This window comes from Ursus arctos, unplaced genomic scaffold, assembly GCF_023065955.2.
Source record: "Ursus arctos isolate Adak ecotype North America unplaced genomic scaffold, UrsArc2.0 scaffold_19, whole genome shotgun sequence".
In the NCBI taxonomy this organism is placed as follows: Eukaryota; Metazoa; Chordata; class Mammalia; order Carnivora; family Ursidae; genus Ursus; species Ursus arctos.
In genome coordinates this window covers 9,260,923-9,282,023 of record NW_026622863.1, presented here as the reverse complement: position 1 = coordinate 9,282,023, position 21,101 = coordinate 9,260,923, and positions in this window count along the sequence as shown.

Below are 21,101 nucleotides of genomic sequence, written 5' to 3'. Positions count from 1 at the left end.
GAGAGAGTTTTCCCTCACCCTGCTTGCATTCATTCTTGGAGAAGTCCTGCTTGCCCATATGCCAAAGGCAGTCAGCAAACAACGACAAACACAACCAGACAACCAACCACCAAACCAACCCCCAAACACAGCGGGCTCCGTACCATTTTAGTTGTGGCTGCTCTCGTGTGTTTCTCAGATGGTCTCAGGGGTGTGTATTCAGCTCTGCATTGGTCATTTCAGACCAGAAGGGCAGAGTCGAGTGTAAGTGTTACAAACAGAAGGAATTTAATATAGGGGTATGGTGACACGGGTGATGGAAGAGCTAAGAAGCCCAAAGGGACAGCCGGCCGATCTGAGATGAGAGATGGCAGGAACCCACTGCTGCCTCTAGGAGTGGGGGACAGTTGTCAAAGGGAGGGGACAGATGGCTGGAATCCAAGGTAGAAGGTGTCGGGTAGGCTGTGGAAGCACCCAGGGCATCTCCGTTGGCTGAACGCAGCTGGAAACCAATGCCTGTGGGAGCCTGGGGCTCATCGCGCAGGGGTGAGTCCTCCTGCCCTCCAGAGCAGAGTGGAGCAGAGTGGAGCAGAGGATGGGTGAGGGACAGCCCTGAGGGCAAACCGCCACCTAAACAGTGATTGAGCCCCAAACAGGTACTGTAGTCACACGTGAGCAAACACACAACAACAACAAAGGCTTTGTTAAAAATCAACATTTCATAGGAAATTCAAAAGAGGATCAGACTGGGGTGTAACCTCTGGCTTCCCCATTTCCTGGCCATGTGACATCGGGTGAATCTTTTCATCTCTCGGAATCCCAGTTGTAAACAAGGATAATTACAGTACATTTCTCAAAAAATGTCATGAGATATTGTGGGAAAAAGAGCAGCCTTGAAGTATGGCTTTTCACATTTACTCAAGATCTGCAGGCTGGAATAAGCACCCCCCCCCGGGCCCCCCAGGTCCAGCTGGGGGACTTTCCCACCTCCGTTCTCAACATATCCATCCCACCGGTTCTCCTTTATGTATAAATGCAAGCATTTGTACATAATACCTGGCACCTAAGACTTAATCCGTCATACAGGTATTTATTCATAAATAAAAGTAATTTTAGACATAAAGACAATACATAAATACGATATCCTCCACCTCCACCCCACCTAGCAACTTCCAGAAAATACTGTGGAATTCAGAAGGAAAGAAGGTCCTGGTACTCACGGTTAAACAAACTTCAGAAGGCTATTACATTTGAAAAGACATTCAAATATACATTTTGAAAATAAAGGAAGTCACACTCCGCGAGGTCAGATATGCATTTGAAAAGAAATTCAAATGTCCCTTTAGAAAAAAGGAGTCACTGGCTTGGTTCAGAGGAACAAAGAGAGGCAAAACCTTGAGGGCTGGAAAGGGGTCTGAGGGTTGTTCTAAGAGGTAAAACTATAAGCATATAAGTGTAGGTTTTGTTTTTTAAACGTTTCCACTTTCTAACGTGTGACCTGGAGCTCCGTTCATTTTGAAGGGGCTGATTTTAATAACAGAGGATCAAAGAAGGTCACGTAAAAAGCACACTTCACACGGGGTCTGCAATGGAAAAACTGCTTTAAAATGCTCAAGCAGCAGCATTATTATTGTGCGTGCACGCACGTGTGATTTTAAGAGTGTCAATGGGTGGCTTCTCTCCTCTGAGGCCGTTCTTCTCTGGGCCTTTCTGAAGTGATAGGAGACCTGGGGCAGCAGAGGGAGGAGCGAGGAAATGGGTGGGATAAAAAAAATTTGCCAGCCCAGGACCATGACATATTTTATGTGGCAATCAGATGGCGGTGTGAGATGAGCGAGTTTGGTTTGTTTTGAAACTTTGAGAGTTACAACGCCAACGTTTGCTAATAAAGCTCCCACATGAGAGCTAGCCAAGTCCATGTACGCTCAGACGCCACTCATCGCGCGCCAGGCACTCGACGGGGTGGGTGAATGTCACCTATGCCTGGTTCACCCAAGGTCCTGCGTGGCTCCTGGAAAAATCATTTAGGTCTTTGTGGATGTTATCCCCCTTGAACGTCTCAGGCACCTGGCTGGGAGCCCTAAGTGTCAATGTTACAAAAATATCTTTGGAGCTTGTCTCTGGTGACTTCTTCTCACTGCGTTCTCTCTCCACTCCGAGGACTCTAGACTCCTTTCCTTGGCAGACATCTGGCAAGATTCGCCAGGGAGCTAGTTTACTCTCTTTGCGGAGGGAGGGTGAGGTGAGAAGGGACCAGAAGTACTTAAGCCCCCTTGTGAGGTATCTCCCTTTGGGGCAGCCCCGTAACCCAGACCCATCCCCCAAACTCCAATCAGGCCAGCCAAGGTCTTAAGGCTCAAGTCAACACAAGCTCTGGCTCCTGGTTGAGGATGACAACTGGAACTTTCAGGGTTGGTTCTTACAGACGTCTTTGAGGCCCATCAATTCTTGACCCATCCAGCTGTGGGAACCCCACACAAACAGCTGCATCGAAATTTGCCTGGTATTTTCTTTCTTTCTTTTTTTTTTTTTAAGATTTTATTTATTTATTTATTTATTTATTTATTTATTTATTTATTTATTTGATAGAGAGAGAGACAGCCAGGGAGAGAGAGAACACAGGCAGGGGGAGTGGGAGAGGAAGAAGCAGGCTCCCAGCAGAGGAGCCTGATGTGGGGCTCGATCCCAGGACCCTGGGATCACGCCCTGAGCTGAAGGCAGACACTTAATGACTGAGCCACCCAGGCGTCCCTTGCCTGGTATTTTCTTTTATTCACGTATTGTTTTTTAAAGCAGCAAAATCTTTTCTCTGAGAACATCGTTCTTTGGGGCACATTACCCAGCTTGGCTGGAGAGCCCAAGAAGCCCGGTGGTCAAGGTCAGAACACGAAACACCTTGAGAGAAGAAAGGGATAGTTGAAGTTCTAAGATTTTAGTCAAAGAAAGGTAATCCCAGGTTCTGTGGCGAAGGAATCTAGGATTTAGAACAATTGGCTTTAAGTCCCAGTTTGGTTCACACCATTCACCCCCCTGGGTGGCCGGTGCCATCTTAGACAGGTCACGTGTCTCCCGGACCTGTTTCCTCCTCGGTCACCTGTGAATAATCCTAGCACTGCTCCCGCCATTCGTGCCGGGGTCCAGCGAGGATTTGATGAGAATTTCAACGTGGTGTGTAAACTTGAAAGGATGGCCGCATAAAAGGGATTGTTATCTTGTAATTAGTACTATTAGGCATTGCTCCTGCCCAGGTCGTTTTCAGTGTTGTTGGGGAGGTAAGACAACGTGGGGAATGGCTAGCGCGCGAGATGGTATGTGATTAATGGCAAGATTGTTTGGGGCCCCCTGTCTGCAGGAGTAAGACTGAGAAGAATATTCGAGGAAAGCCTCAAGACAGCGGCGGTCCTCCGGGTGGCCAGGGGAGTGCCAACTGGCTGAGATGAAAAGTTTGAAATGATGGGAAAGTATTGCTGCTGAATGACTTTCTCCAAGGGTCACGGTCAAGGGGATCCCAAGGCCACGTCCATGATTCTCAGCCTTCCAAACTTATGCACTTCTACCTGACCTTGCGTGTCCCAGGGGATGCTGAAGGAGTCCCCTCTGACTCACACTGTGGTTTCCTAGGGGCAGCCACGCCCGGCGAAGTTATCACGTGGCCATCAAGCATGTGGATTCAAATGTGTTTTTCATGTTTTCCCAGATATGTGACTTTCAGCAAGTCATTCATTCCCTGCTCTGAAGTCCCCTTAATGACTCTGGAAGGTTTCTGTGGCATATTAAAAGAGGTAATCCTTCAACACCTGGAAAGGGATCGTCGCTCTGTGAAAGATTTGTTTGCCTTAAAGCAAGTGTAATTCTCTCCAGGGTTGAGATGGTGACTAAAATTTTGCAATTCCCCGGTCACCTGGCCTTGGGCTCTGCATCCAGCAAACACCCAAATCGTTTATGGATGGATATTTATAGGCCATATAGTTTCTGTGAAAGTCTTTCCAACGTGGCCTACAGGTAGGGAAGCCCTAGGCGGTGAGGGAAGTCGAGAAGGGCTGGACGTGGGGATCTCAGTTTCTGGTCAGTGGTGAGCCTCTGTTCAGCAGGGAGAGAAGCAAGCCCCATGGACTTTTGTCGGCCTCAGTCGCATCCAATTCTGCCATTCCCTGCTCATCCTTTGGGTTCACCCAGCCCCTGAAAGATGAGGTAGGTCAGACAACAGACAGGTTTCAGTCATCTTGGATATAAAAGGCCTGATTCCGGGGACTCACAAATGAAGAAGCCCTCCCAATGCTACGATCCAAACTGAAAATAAGGCAACTTCATTCCTCTTCCCTATCTTTTGCCTGGTAATTCCTAGAGTCTCAGCTTCAAGAACTCCTGAGTCATTTATTCATTGTTTTTTTTTTCTTGTATGTATGTAACTCATATTACTGAGTCCTTGCTCTATGCTAGGCTCTGGCCTAGGTGAACTAGATTTCATGATAATTGAAGTTGATCGTGCCCTTGCCTTCCTATAATGTAGACTCTAGGGAGGGACAGAGACAACACTTAAATGAATAAATACTTAATATTTCAGGTGACGAAAGGGTTTTGAAAGAAGTAAACTGGGAATGTCTCAGATTCGAAGGTTTCTTTAGAAAGTATAGTTCAGAAGCCTTCCAGGAGGCAGAGGCCTTTGGGCTGAGAGTTAAAGTATAAGGAGGAAAAATTAGTTGAAGGGTTTGGAGATAGAGGCATTGAGCACAGCAGGTGCAAAGGCACTGAGGCATCAGAGAGTTTAGAATGTTTAAAGAGCTCAGAGAAACCAGTATGGTTTCTGGGAGGGAGAAGAATATAAAGATAGGAAGGTGGGAGGGGGAGGCAGGGCCAGATCATCATGGAACCCTCGAGGTATTGTCAGAGGTGAGGATTATGTTCCGTATCTAATGGGAAGCCATTTGAGAGTTTCACGTATAGACATGAGAAGAAGTTCAAGTTGGGAGTTTCTCCCTCAGGGCTTCTGCCATCCCCTATAAGTCCTGGACCATAGCACTCATGAGCACTTGCCCTAACTGCCTGATTCCATGTCTCTCCCTCACCCCACCCACCAGAACATGAGTTTCTTGAAGGCATGAAGTTTCTTGTGACTCTTTCATTGCTGAATTTCTAGCAACTAGTCCAGTGCCTGACCTTTGTTAGGTACTCAAGAAGTATTTATTGAATTGAATCAAACTGGGAAAGATAACTAAAATGCTGGGGGAACAGGTGGCAAATACCAAAGGAATCAGATGCTCAGAGTTGAAGGGGTTCAGGGCAGAAGCCCATCACTTCCGGTTAGGGTAGTCAGGGGAGGCTGCCTGGAAGAGAGGTCCTTGAGTCAGAGACCTGAAAGATGAGTAGGCTGTAGAGAGGCATAGGGGAGGAGAATCTAGGCAGATGACGCCATGTGTCCAAAGATTACCAGCCTCTCAAGGAATTAAAACTAGTGAGTGCTCATTTCACCAAGCTTCCAAAGCTAAGTAAATTGGAAATAGACCGAACAGAGGATTCTGGGAGAACTGGACGAGCACAGGTTCTCTCCAGCGAGTAGATTCCCCTTCTGGGTTTATGCAGTTGATTGTCTATACCCGGGGAGGTGGGGCGGCGTTCAAAAAAGAGTCTCCCATTCCTTCATCTGGTAAATCTCATCCTCAGCCTTGACAGCAAAACCACGGACCAGTCCCATCCCTCAAAACGTCCCAATATTTCTTGATAGACACTTTTGTTGTCTTATGTGCAATAGAATTGTAATCACCTGTATTTAAAACTAATGGATTTGAAATAACCTGCAGGCTTCCACTTTAATGAGAGTTAGATTAATGAAAAAGGACCTTTTGCCTCAGATTGCATGACAACATTTTCAAATTACATTCCTGGAACAGAGAATTCACTTATTCAGAGTAATTGGATGCTGACTTGGGTTAATACGTACAATGTCCTTAAATGAAAATGTTCTATTGTAAGTGGAACTGTATGATACCTGAGGCTTTCTCAATAGATTTGGTTGGACTCTGAGTTAATTATACTGCATGCTATTTTTTGAATGAATTCAAGCATGAATTCTACACGGTAGAGATTGGGATAATTATATTCAATTCTGCTTGGTGCCCCGCTGAAAGAATTGACCTTTTAGATAAAACGAGTCTCCCGAGCAAGAAACCTGAAGAAAGTCTACACAAAGCCGGCAGATGGAAGAGCAGAGAAAGTCTTAAGTAAGAGGGGAAGTGGGGGCGGGGGTGGGTGTATGAGGGTGGGGGGGGAGGCAAGCTCAAGAAACAGTAGCATCAGCAAGATCGATCTTTTGTCACGGGAAAGTATTTCTGTTTTGTAGCTTGTTTTGTATCCTTGGTACATAAAGGTATAATTTAAAACCATTGATTTTACTAAGCTGTTTTCTCATCAGTAACACGGCTAAAAAGTAGCAGCATGAAGAATGAGAAGCGGACAGAAAGCAATCTCTGAAAGATCTCTGGGTGTGAGGCCCCCGGAAGGAGCAGAGGGGTGTGAGGAGTGGGCACGGGCTTGACCATGGGGCTGTCCTGCCTCCCACCGAGGCGTGGGGCCGGGCGAGCGCGGGCTTAGAGGTCAGACTCCCCTGGGCCAAAAGCCTGGCTCCATTGCCCACTAACTGTGTGGCTTTAGACTAAGTGCTAACCCTACCTGTGCCTCAGTTTCCGCATCTGCCGAATGGGGTTAACCTCATAGCGTCGCAAGGAGGATTCAGCAGCTAGAATATACTTTGCCTGGTGTGAGTGCCAGGACCCATCAGCTGCTTTTATGTATACTCTTCTGCTTGGTTGTGAAATCTCTGTCCCCCCCAGACGAGGGGAAAAAGGCAGCCTATCAAGAGGATTAAACCCATCAGGAGGATTAAAAATACTTCTCCCCTTGGGGAGAGGAGGAAACTGGAAGGAGGGGGACCTTCTGGACACAGAGGGTCAAAGACATGTCCTTTGAAGGCTGCCACAGGACAGGGTGAGATCACCAAGCTTCCCTGGCCGTGCTAGTCAGAGGGCACCCAATGCGCCCAGCCAAAGGGAGGCTCCCCGCTCCAGCAGCTCTCCTGAAAGCAGAAGAAGACTGTGTGTTGCATCTTTGGCCCAGCTCCCCAGTTAATAAACACTCTCATTATTCCACGTGTAGGAAACGGCAGTGTAAGACATACAGTAGCTTTCTTTAAGCAAGTCCCAGGCTCTGACCACAACTGGGGGCAGAAAAAAATGACTTAATCCGTCCATGGGACTCTTTCCGTGTTGGTGAAACTCACTTTCCTGACAGTGTGGCCACACTCCTCGGCCTGGCTGTGTCTACAGTCCTCTTTCCTGGTGAAGTTTTGGCAACCCCTTCTATCCCAGCCTAACCTTCCTGGCGTAAAACAATGCTTGTCTCATGCTGGAGAACTGGACGAGCACAGGTTCTCTCCAGCGAGTAGATTCCCCTTCTGGGTTTACGCAGTTGATTGTCCCGAGGCCGGGAAACTCTTAAACAATTAAAACAAGTGAATCCACAAATTGCCACAAACTGGGTGGCTGAAAGCAAAAGAAATTTATTCTCTTGCAGTTTGGGAAGCCAGAAGTCTGAATCACCAGTCAGAATCAAGGTGTTGGCCACATTCCCTCCAGAGGCGTTAAGAGAGAAACTGTCCCTTGCCTCTTCCAGGTTCCGGGGGCTGTTGGCATTCCTTGGCTTGTGGCTGCATCACTCCAACTCTGACTCCGTAGTCCCATTGCCTCCTCTTCCATCTGGGTCAAATCTCCCCCTGCCTCTCTCTTAAAAGGTCACTTGCGATGTCATTTAGAGCCCACTGGGATAACCAAGGATAACCTCGTCTCCAGATCACATCTGCCCCAAGTTTCCATTTAATACAACATACACAGGGGCCAGGGTCAGGACCTGGTAGCTGTAGGGGCCACCATTCAGCCCATTACACCAGCTCACAGTTTTACCACTGTCCCTCTCCCTGCTATTTATCAGGAGACATTAACCTGGTCAGAACCCCGCTTTCTCTTCCCTCTACGGGGAAGCATTCATTGACTCCGCTGAGTTGGTGTGGGTTTCACAGGCCCCCACCCTTCTTCCTGGGGGTTATTCTTCTAACCACCTCTGAGGGCTCCTCAGGAAGGAAGGTCCCAGTTCTCCCTTACCCCCACTGGTAACACCTGTCGTTTGGAGCTGCACAAGCCTGGATTTCCTTTGGGGAACCCTTGCCCCGTGGAGAGGAATGCAGCTCTGCCCATGTAGTTTGAAGGGGGGTAGCCTCCCCCACCCCCACAACCCGAGGACCTTGGACAATACACAGTACTTAAAACATGCTGGTGACTCAGTAAATCTTGGTAAGAATCTATGGGGACTGATGTGAGATCCATCAAGGCCAATCAGAGGGCTTCGTTCCCCCTGTCCAGGGTGAGTGCTTCTGGGCTGGGCATGTGATCTAAGTCCCAGTGAGACTCAGACCTGGACTTCTACTAATGGGGTCTCTTTTTCTCTCCGATGAACTTGAAGCTGGGAGGATATAAGCCCACAGCTGCTCGGCACTGCTCCCTGGGGGATCTGCCCTAAAATGGAGCCAGTAAGAGGAAAGAAGCACAAAAACATGGCGGACAAGTCTAAGATACAACGACCAACTCTTGACCTCCTGGATCCAACCATGCCTGAAATCATATCTATCCTTGGACATTTTAGTTGCTTGAACCACATCACCTTTCTCTCTCTCTCTCTCTCTCTCTCTTTTTTTTTTAAGTTCGCCTGAGTCGGGTTTCTGCCATTTAGGATTGGGAGAGTTCTCACTAACACATTTGCTACGCAGGTACCTGCTAGTAGGTGACTTCTTGAGTTTAAGCAGGAGACACTCACTATCACACAGGGCCTAAAGCCCAGCTCTTCTGTGCTCAATACTATGCCTGGCTTAACACGCAAAAAGAGTGAGGCTCCATTCCTCCTATCACAGATTTCTTTCCTTGAACTGGGGACTCAGGAAATAAGTGAAGTCATGCTTCTCGCTGATCTAATTTATGATGCTTTTCCTCATAGCTTTATTAGCCCATTCACTCTGACCTTCAGATCTTTTTCTATTGTGCGGGAGATACTCAGTCCTACCTTAGATCTCCTAACACAGCTGGATTTTTCCTCTGTATGTCTGGGTGTTCAACACTGAAACTATCTCTCTGATTGATTGAAGTCAGTGGAACTTCATTTATGGCCTAAAAAAGGCTGGCTTTGGCCTGGGAAGCTTGAGATCCATGAAGATATACTTCCTCCCTACTAGTGTTATACAGAATGAACTGCGTTATTCCTTTTTGCCTTTTAGAACGGTCACAATTGCTGTAGGACATGCTGGGGGACTCTCAGGGGTGCTTTGTGAGAAAGGCTCAGCTTCTTATAATCTCTTCCCAGTTCTGACCACTAAACGCCTTCTCACTTTAGGCGCCTTTGGCCTTCACCTTTTGGGGTTTGACTCCTTATTTTTTAAAGTAATCTCCACGCCCAATGTGGGGCTTGACAACCTAAGCCGAAACTAAGAGCCTTTGCTCTTGCTCGTTGAGTATAAAAACAGCCTCAGAATCCTTCTCAACACTGAGCTAGACGATCTTAAAGTTTCTTCTAAACCTTACTTAACATTATACGATCCTGAGGCTTTTGGACACTTTCACTAGTGTCGTTTTTAAATCTTGATTTGGAAACTTTCCCCTTTTCATCAGTAGCTACAGTTCATGCGGTTCATACCACCCCCTCCCGCCCCCGCAATGTGGGGCAGGGATCGAGACCTTGCGTCCTCTCCCCAGATCCAGGCGCGTCAGCAGCACAGCTGAGTATTGTGAGATGGCAACTCTCTAACAGCAGAAGGTCCTATTCCCGTAGCCCTGTGCAGATTTGGAGGCAAAAAAAGACTCCGACAATTAATTCCATTATGCGGTTAATATAATTAGTCAGATTTACGTGTAAGGACCAACAATTGTGACTCAAATATTTTCGTTGTTTTTTCTCTCTTCTTCCGAAGGTTCCAGTCCCTTAAATTTGTACATTATCTGTGACTGATACATCATTTATCTAGAGAATACAGTTGTCATTCACTTCATTTAATTAGTTTATGGATTCTAAATTATCTGCTCCCATAAAATGTGATTTTATACTGCAGATTACAAAGGTTTTCAGAAATTTAATATGCCACTTTTAATTGGTGAAAACTACCCTAAAGGATTCATAATATTTTTTACTGCACTTGCATACAGGCTCAAGAGAGAGAGATTGAAGATGTTTAGTAAGAAATGGGATTTGGGTCAGTGAGATTGGTGATGATTTATTTGGAATAAGGCAAATCTGGAGGGATGGAGTCGTAAATACAGCCGTCAGAGGATTGCTTTTGAGCAGTGAGACCAGTGAGTTGAAAACTGAATATCTTCTGGTTTTCATACCCCAGCTCGTCGTTTAATGGGCTAACCATGTATTTATGGCATATGGCTCCAAGTTTGCAGCGACGACTAAGAATGATCTCGATTCTCCTCTGCTTTTCCAACCATTAAATTCATAAGCTTCTGTGTATATGGCAATACCACACCTTCCCTAAATGCATTCTTGGCCTTATTGATGCCTAGGCTTGGTCGTACAGCTGGGAGGCTGTTTGTTCGGCCAAAGCAAACGGCTTCTTTTTGATCCTTCGACTATGGAAATGCTGCACGGTGAGGTTACGGTCATAATAAAGGGGCTGGGTTATTGGGAGCAACTTCAAGGATTTCCATGCTCATCTGTCTTAATGTGTTGCAAATAAAAGTTTATAAAACATGACAATGGGCATAAAACATCTAGAGCCTTAAAGAGAAGGTTTGGAAAGAGTCAAAGGTCGGGAAATGTGGGTGAGGCTGCGCGGTCTCTAGGCCCCTCTGGGACCCTCCCTGTCTCGGGAACCAGGTCCTGATTATCCTATAAAATCAGCAAGGTACAGGGCCCACGCTCACACTATTGCCCGCTCTTTTGAGGGAAGGCATTGAAGGTCTCTGTGAGAAGCAGATGTGGAGCTAGGGTTAACTCTTAGTACTTTCATGGTAATTAATTTTATTGGCTGAGTTTGGCTATGAGACACTGGCTCTCGTCTGCAAGGTTTTCTGCAAGGAGGAAAAGACAAAAGTGCAGACTTTGGTGGTGAGTTGGGGAAAGAGCAGGACTTGAGAAGCTGAAGCTAGCGTGGGAGTCTGAAAGGGAGAGGCAGGCAAAATTAATAATCATAACTGTTATTATGAATAGGTCATAATGCCTAATCCTAGTGCTACATTTTATTGAGTTCCTACTATGTGCCAGGCACCGTGCTGGGCTCTTGGTTCTATCAGCCCCCACATGTTATGAGATTAGTTATAATACAGTGCGTACTTCACAGAAAGCCAACCATGGGCTTAAGCTCAGGGAATGCCTTCCTTGCAATCTCACCGTGGACGGGATTAGGTCGTACACTTATCTGTCTACTTCCCAGGCCAGCTGGGCTACGGAAGGACAGAGGGCTGCGAAGTCGTTGCACGAAGTGCACTGGGGGTGGCTTCTCGCTCAGGCCAGCAGCTGCCAGAGGGCCGCCAGGGCTCTCCCAGGTCAGTCCCCCCGGTCGCAGCACCTCCTCCTGGTAGCCAGATCCTGGTCTGCAAGAGGGAGGCTGAGGGGAATAAGAAAGACACAGAGTCCGCCCAGGCAACTGGCCCGGAATCTCTTTCCGGACTTGATCTTCTAGCCCCTTCTGATCCCCCTCCTTTGGAATATATCTGCCCTTTGTTTTCCACAGGTACACCTGCAAGGGGCAAACGTTCTTTTCCAACCTTCAAATACCTCTGCCTTTTCTAGTAGAAAGTTGCGGGATGGCCTCATTTTGGAAAAACTAGAGACAAGCAGAAGGAAAACATAAAGATGGTTCTGGATCCCACCACACAAGGTAGAAAGCAGATGTACGTATTTGGGCATACGTGCACACACGTGTCCACACGCGCACACACAAGTGACTTATCCTTGCTTTCGCATCTCACAGGAGGGAGAATGCGCACGCACATGGTTTCGATCTCAACCTCTGCGACCCTCGGATTTCCCACGGAGTAAGGGGGACAGATCGCAATGCCTTCTTCACATGACTTTTGTGAGGACGGAAGGAAGGAAGCTGGGAAAGAATTTAGAAGAATGGCTACGTGAAACAGCGCTTAGTAAATGTTACCTGCGATCGCTATTATTACAGCTCTAAAACCATTACGCTTCAGTGCTATATTGTATGCTTGCATAGTATCTCTTTGCTACAATTTTATTTTTTTTCGTTATGCAAGTAAATATGCTTATTTATAAAACCGGGGGTAAACAGAATGATAAACGGTAAAGCCGTCCATAATCCCATTGATGAGGAGATGACTACCGTTGATTTTCAATTTACATGTTTGCAACTTCATTTAATATGTACACATATCTGAGCTGGTACAGCGCTGGATCTTATAATCTGCTGTTCTCCGCCCTTAAAAAAATCGGCTGCGACCATTATCTCGTGTGATGACGGGATTTGCCGCACACACAAGATCCCGATAGCTCAACAATAGTCCATAGACAAGATTTAACATAATCTACTGAGCCAGCTGTCTACGGCAAACATTTGGTCTGTTCCCCAAATTTTGCTTTTGTCAACAGTGTTGCCACTAGCAGCTCTATGACCAAATCCTTGGGTCCTAGTAGAATCCATTCCCAGGATTGGGATTTCTTTTTTTTTTTTTTTAAAGATTTTATTTATTTATTCGACAGAGATAGAGACAGCCAGCGAGAGAGGGAACACAAGCAGAGGGAGTGGGAGAGGAAGAAGCAGGCTCATAGCAAAGGAGCCTGATGTGGGGCTCGATCCCATAACGCTAGAATCACGCCCTGAGCCGAAGGCAGACGCTTAACCGCTGTGCCACCCAGGCGCCCCAGGATTGGGATTTCTGAGTCAGAGAGTTCGCGGGTCTTCGAAGGTTCTTGGGGCTTCGTGCAGAGCTGTAAGGCAGTCCTGTTAGTGCCTGACAACCAGGTTGCTTCTGTTGCTCCCTGACAAATTTTGAATCCCAGCCTGGTGACGGTATTACGCATTGTGCTTCTGGGCCACCAACCCTCCTGGTCAGTTGAAGAATAATCAGCAAATGCCTGTTGCCTTTTGTGTGTGTGTTAGCCTAAGGATAGCAGGGGGCATACTTGAAAGAAATAAATGATTAGGTTCGACAATGGAAAGGTAAACAGAATCATAATTCATGAGATTTCCCATTGTTCTTTCCTGACTTTAATTCTATAGCCATAAAGCAGCCGTAATCAGCTATTCAATTCAACAGACCCTTATTGAACACTTACTTTGTACAAAACTGGGAGGTGGGTGCGAAAAATAATACTGAATATTTGTACAGTGTTCACACTTGACAAAGTGCTTTCATACGCTTCAGGAAAAAAACTCTGAGCCGGGACCCAGGGGACCTGATTTCTAGAGTCCCCTCCACCATATAATTGAAGTATGACCTCAGGCTGAATCTCTCTGCTCCTTGTGTAAATACGGGTTAAAAATCCATGCCTTGGGGCGCCTGGGTGGTGCAGTCATTGGGCGTCTGCCTTCGGCTCAGGGCGTGATTCAGGAGTTCTGGGATCGAGCCCCACGTCAGGCTCCTCCGCTGGGAGCCTGCTTCTTCCTCTCCCACTCCCCCTGCTCGTGTTCCCTATCTGGCTGGCTGTCTCTCTGTCAAATAAATAAATAAAATCTTTAAAAAAATTTAAAAAAAATCCATGCCTTTTCTGCCTTAGAGGGTTTGGGGGGTGCTCAGGTGTGATGTAAGTGTTCCACGGATTTATAGATTGCAGCGAGTTACAAAAATGGACCGCGGTATTAAAATATTGTTTAATTAGATCTAAATTGAAAATGACCTTGGAGATCACTTAGGGCGGTGACTTTTCCGGCCACATTCCAGGGAACCCAAAGGCTTCTGTGGGGCCACTATGGGGAGAAAGGGGAAGGTGAGCAGGGCTTGGTTCCCCACCACCCACTCTAACTCCTCACTTCAGTCTCTGGGACCAGATTGCTCACGTGGGACCCTGGGCAAGTAACTCAAACCCCTTTGTAGTCTCATCAGTTTTCTCATCTGTAAAATGGGCATATGGGTCACTGGGCAGTTTAATAAGTTAGTAAGTCTACGGTGTTCAGAACCACAGCAGGCATATAACTAATTTTGCTCTTATTTCTACGGTCCACCTTGGTCGTACTCCTAAGGTCAGATTCCACTGAAAATAACAGTTGAAAAAAATCTTTGGCTTCTCTCACCTCTTTATTTTGCAGATGGAAAATTTACAGCTCGGAGAAGCCAGTGTCAATATACTTATTGAGAATCTGGCACACAGGAACACGTGCACATGTGTCTTGAACGTCACCGTCCCCATGGTCCATGAGCAGAAGCACTGTCCCTGGGCCAGGGACTGTTCACCTGCTGGTGGGTGAGAGCACGCTGTGAAGGGGGCTGTGTGCCATCTCTGGGGCTTGTGAACTTTCTCAGAAAATCTTGCCATCCAAGCTCTTTTAATAAGAAACCAATACACTGGGGCGCCTGGGGGGCTCGGTTGGTTGGGCGTCTGCTTTTGGCTCAGGTCCTGATCCCGGATCCTGGCAACCTGGGATCGAGCCCCACGTTGGGCTCCCTGCTCAGTGGGGGAGTCTGCTTCTCCTACTTCCTCTGCCCCTCCCCCTGCTCATGTCCTCTCTCTCTCTCTCTCAGGTACATAAATAAAAAAAGCAAAAAGAAAAGAAAAGAAAAGAAAAGAAAAGAAAAGAAAAGAAAAGAAAAGAAACCAATAAGCTCTGTGACAGCACAGGTGTCTCCAAATTCCTGACAGACAGGAATCCTTGGGATCTGGGAATGAGAAATTGGAATTACTGAAATCACAAACTATTCTTAAAATTACTTTTTTGAACGATTTTATTTATTTATTTAAGAAAGGGAGAGAGAGCGAGAGAGCTTGAACAGGGGGAGGGGCAGAGGGAGAGGGAGAGAGAGATATCTCAAGCAGAATCTGAGCTGAGTGCAGAGCCCGACGCGGGGCTCGATCCCAGGACCCTGAGATCATGCCCTGAGCCGAAATCAAGAGTCAAGCACTTAAATGACTAAGCCACCCGGGCACCCCCTTAAAATACTTTTAATGTTCTTCATGGATATCTAAAAAAGTTTGATAAAGAAGAAATAATGTGCTTCAAAGTATTTATAAAGTACTTATAGCATTTATAAAAGTACATAAAAGGTCTATATGAAAGTATTAAAAAGAATTTATAAAGAGTACTGCAGAAAATTTATGAAGAATATTTGCCATAGGCAAAAATTCATGTACTGGAAAGTACCAATGAACATTATTGGGTAATATTCAAGTAATGTCACATTCAGATCTCCCAGAAAGAGCGAAGGCACCACAAAGAGTCAAGAATTGCCGAAGGACTTACTTTCCTTCCAATCTTGTTATTTTTTGGAACTCTGTTCATAGGATTTGTGTGAAGTATACTATATATACACTTAGACATCACTATTCATTTTATTTATAAGAATGGCACACCGTTGGCACAGACACACAACGGCCAGCAAGACCAAGCACGTAGCTTGAGATCGATGCTCCCACATGCACTAGTCCTTCCCCTTCCGCCCCATGTGGCAGTCTCCTGCCCTCACTTTCCTCTTGACATCCCTGGATTCCCTCAAAACTTCAGTCCATAGCATCTGCATGCTAACTGCTAAGCTTTAATCTTCACAGAAGAATTATAATACTTTTTCTCATTTCCCCAGGTTCTTGGTTGATTTTAACCCAGAAGTTGGGAAAACATAAACCCTAGAACACAAAACAGAAACATGAGAGACCTGAAAGAAAGTAAGGGGCATTGAAATTTCAGGTCATGTGGTTAGTACTGACCCCAGATGCTACGAATATTTGGAGGGGAAGGGGATTTTGAGGAGCCAGTGTGTCTTCTAGCGTGAGGCAGTAATTTGAGGATTTGTGGGACGTGGGACTGGAAAAGGCAGCAGAGTAGAGAACAGGCATCCCAAGGAAAGGAGCAGCCTGCCAAAGCCAGGGAGAAGATAAACTTCAGGAAAGGATGAATGGCAGAGAAGAAGAGAAGCCGGTCAAGGAGGACCCATGAAACCTGGTGTTAATAACCCGAGGAGAGTAATGATCAGTTTATTAGTTTATTGATTTTTATGAGGACTTTTTAAAAAAATATTTTATTTTGGGGGTGTCTGGGTGGCTCAGTCGGTTGAGCCTCTGACCCTTGATTTCAGCTCAGGTCATGATCTCAGGGTTGTGAGATCGAGCCCCATGTCAGGCTCCTTGTTCAGTGTGGAGTCTGAGATTCTCTCCCTCTCGCCTCCCCCTCTCAAATAAATAAATAAAAATGAAAAGATCTTATTTTTAAGTAATCTCTACACCCAACATGGGACTTGAACTCACGACCCCAGTGCCCCCTAGGACTTTTTAATTATAAAAGTAATTCATGGGAACAAACTCACCTAATTCAGAAGGGTATAGGGTAAGAAATGAGGCATCCCCCCAACACTTCTCTCTCAGATTCTCAATCCTGACCAGTGTTCTCGTTGAATCTTTTACCACACATGTAATAAGTGAATATCCCTTTTCTTTTTAAACAAACGGAGCCACGCCAAACGTTTTTTGTTACAAACTCTTTCAAAAAAGGTAAAAATTAATTTTTTTTTTAAATGTTGGCCTTCTGTTTTAATACCGATAGCTCCTTGCCCTTATATTTAAGGGTTCCATGGTTGTTCATTGTACGGACACACCTTAAACGTTCTACCATCCCTTTCTTAACAGCCAGTGACATTGTTTTCAGGGGCTTTATTATTATTATTTTATTAAAAACACCGCAATTGCTTTCGTATTGCTCTGCAGTGACTCTCTTTTGCAAGTATGTGGGATTTATATCTGCAAGTGGAGTGCTTGAATCACAGGACATGTGCATTTAAAATTTTGACCGTTACCCCCAACTGACCCTCCAAAAAGACCGTACCAGATTTACTGTTCGGTGCACGGTGGGGGAGGGTGTTAGGAGACTGGGCTCTGGAGTTGGCCAGCCTACTACGAAGCGTCCTTCCACCACCTCATTGCTGCGGGACCTTGGGAAAGTTCTTTAACCAAGCCCTTCGTGCCTCTGCTCTTTGGAAAATGGGGATGGAAGTTGTCTCTGTATCATAGTGGTTACAGTCCTAGATGACGAGACATAACCGCGCTAATCCGTGCCTTGCACACTGTGAGACCCGAACACGTCACCTTCTGTATTGAACCCGTTGCTGCCCTGACCTTCCGTCCCTTTACCCTTATCATTTGGGTGCTTGCCCAACCGCTGTCAGCTCCTGCAGTCCTCTGCCTCCCGCTTTGCTGCTGGTGAGGCCCGGGTAGGGGTGGGGTGGGGTGGGGGGGGTTCTCTGCTCACCTGGGCTCATCACAGGCCGGAAGGATTGGCAAATTGATGACCAGCCCCTCTTAGCAACCTTTGACCCTTGTTTAGTGGGAGTGTGTTGTGTGAGCCCCCCAGGTCCCTCACCTCTTGTCAGGGGAACTCTGAGGGCCCCCTGTGCCTCCCCACACCACCCCCCACTTCCTCGGAGGCCTTCAGCCTCATTAACCGGGCAACACACCTTCTCCCTTCCCTTCCCTTCCCTTCCCCCTGGGAGGCCCCAACCCCCGCAGCTCCCGAAGACCCCTCCCCCATCAGCTCCTTGTATTCAAACCTGTGTCTCAGGGGCTGCTTCAGGGGCTTCCAAATTAGGATGAATTTTAAGCCTTGCCAGTCTTTTTTTTTTTTTTTTTCTAAGATAATGTTTTATTTTTATTTAATTATGAGGGAGATTGAATGCCTTCTTTTCGTGTTACTGGCCAAATACCTTGCTTTTCTCTGCTCTCAGCCTGTTCTTGTACTTTGCTCATGTATCTATTGGGCTGTTTGTCTTTTCCATATTGATTTGTAAGGGCTCTTTGTAAATAATAAAAATTAGCCCTTTGTCTATTATGCGATGCTGCTTCCCACATCGTTGCTTAGCTTCTGACACTGTTCAGGACTCATTTGTTTCTTTCTTTTCTTTTCTTTTCTTTTCTTCTCTTCTTCTCTTTTTTCTTTCTTTTCTTTCTTCTTCTTCTTTCTTTCTTTCTTTTTTTTTCCCCGCCATGTAGGTGTTTAACATTGTAATGAAATCCACAAGAAGCTTCGGTTTAAAATCGCTGTTTCTTTCCCCTCATTTACTGGTTTGGTTTTAGTTTTTCCCATAAAAGAGGCAAATATGATGGATGGCACACTCAGCCAAGAAGCAGCCTTATCTATTCACAGACGAGTTTATATATAAATACATATAGTTATAAATTACAATAAAATTATAGATACTATGTTACACACACACACAGAGTAAAGTTCTGGCATTCATTTCTCATCTCTCCCCTCTGGAAATAATACATGTGTGACTGCAGAATTCTGTGTTCTCGGTGGATTTCTCTCTTGTTTTATAAACCAAGTTTACCACACCTACTCGCTCCTCTGTGGTCGAGGCTAGCCGGGGCAGAAGTCACTTCCTGCATGTACCACCCATTGTGGAGAATTCTCGATTTCTCTCTCTGTAACTTCTCTCCATCCTGATAATTACAACTGCATGTTTAAAGTTCCAACAATCTCTCCCTTTTATTTTATTTTTAAATTTTAAAAATTTAAAAAAGTTTTTATGTTATTTTTTAAAAGATTTGATTTATTTATTTGAGAGAGAGAGAGAGAGAGCCTGAGAGCCCGAGCAGGGCAGAAGGAGAGGGAGAGGGAGAAGCAAACTCCCCGCGGAGCAGGGAGCCCAATCTCAGGACCTCAGCCTCTCCCTCTGCATTTCTCGGTCTTTCTCTGCCTCCATCCCTGTCTGTCTGTCTGTCTGTCTTACTCTCTCTCTCGATCCCTCTTTCCTGCTCTGTGTACGGGTTCAAATGCCAGCATCTCTCTCCGCCTGTGCTCCTTTGATGGTGCCTGTTTGGATGGTTTAGCGAGTGAGCTCATCGGCAGCCATGTGAACGGATTCCATAAAAACTTTCTGAAACCAAATCAAATGAAAAGCAACCCATAAACCGGGTAGAACAAAAGGGCTCTTTGGACTTGAAAAGGTTAGAGAAGACTGCAGGGGCCGCACACACCGTTCGATCACGTTCGAAGCTGAGGTTTTAATTTAGTTTTCCTATTTCCCCCGTAGAAGTTCCTCACTGCTCAGCTGCTAATGCATTTCCAACTGAAATTTTGTAAATTATATTGGGAAACATTCTCAGCTAGAATAGATTGTGCAAGCTCTCATAATGGCTTCCTGCTGCTGCTTCGGGCAATCTGGGCTTTTCGGGAGCACCGCGTGCGTATGCGTGTCCTTAAGAACCTTCTGCATCTTATTCTCGGGGCCCGTGGCTCTGCGCTCTCGATGCTGGCTGGGAGCAGACCAGACTTTCCAGTAGCCCGGAAAGCTGGGCCTTGGCACGTCCCCTGCCATCTCGCAAGGGCATCCTCTGAAGCCTTCTTGTTCATCTGAATTAAAATCCCTTCCCCCCAAGTCTATGAAAGGACGTGACTCTTCTCAAGTATAGTTCACTCTGACCATGCCCTTCCTTGTCTTTAAAATCGCCTGCAAAATAAAATCTCTCTCTCTCTCTATTTTCCAGCCAGGCATGTAAGGTTATCCAGAATTTTGACCCTGATCCATTTTCCTAACAGTTACTCCTCCTCACAGGTAAACTCTATCTCGTCAACTTCCTTCCCTCTCCGCTTACACCTAGACCAGAGCCCGTCCTTCACCTGGACTGGTGTGCTGCTTTCCCCCCCGTCCCACTCCCCCACCCCCTACATCACACACTTCACTCTCAGAATAAAATCCAGCCCCTTCCTATGGTCTGCCAGGCATCCTTCTCTAGCTGTTTTTCTCAAACACCGAAGCTCATTTCCACACCCCACTCCCCCCCCACCCCACCCCACGCCTTATATTTGCTGTTCCCTCTGCCTAGAGTCCTCTTCCCTTTGACAGCACGTGGCTGGTCATCTTAATTCATTCAGACTCAAATGTCATTTCAAGAGGTCGTCCCTGTCCTCCTGACTTACGCTACTAACCTACTTATTAATTCTTGTCTGTCTTTGCATGGCAGAGTGCCCCCCACTCCATCCTTCTCCTCTCCATTTTAGTAATACAACCCACAGGTTTTATCTGGGCAGAGGGCCATCCAGCTGGAGACTACACTTCCCAGCTTCCCTTGCAGCTAGACACTCCCCTGTGACTACGATCAGCCCAAGGGGGTGCAAGCATCTGCGACCCTCAAGTCAGGCCCCTCAAGGTCCCAGCCTGCCCTATACTTCCCTCTTTTCAGCTCTGATCAGGTGAAAGATAACACCATGCTGGGTGATGGCAGAGCAGGTGGAAGGAACCTGGGCCTCCCGTGACGTATGGAGCAAAGCCAACGACCTGCACTCACACCCCAAGACTGCCTACTGACTTGGACTTTCAGTGAGAGAGAAATAAACCTGTCTTGTTAAAGCCATTGTTGCTTGGTTTCTGTTCATGCAGCTGAGCCCATGTATGTCCTGAAATACACCAATACACTGTCAGCTCCAAGACGACAGGAATCTGTATCCCAGCACCTGGACCGCTGACTGGCACACAGACCGCCCCAGATAAGTATTTGGTGGCTGAAGTTGTGAAACGAAGGTGGGAACGGGGAAGTTTCTGGGGGCTCAGGAATGACAGAGAGTAAGGCAGCAACTTGAAGGCAAGCACTCCTCTGTGAAACTGGCCACCTGCCTGCGGACATCTGTGGTTGGGACGGGAGCACCCTGGATTGGGGGCCAGGGGGCTGACCTGGGCACCCCTGCCTCCCAGCCTGGGCAGCCTCCATTAGGCTTGGTCACCCTCTGATTCTCAGTGTCTCTTACTGTGAAACGGAAGGCTCGGTGTCATCCAATTCTCATCACGAAGGTGCAGAGACAGAGAGGTGTGCGTACCACTCAGGGGAGGCTCGGTGGTGCTTCCGAGCTCCACATGCCACCCAGGGAGGGAGGTCCCTTCCAGCCACTGCCCACCCCATAGGCTTGGCGTCTAACTCGCAGTGTAACG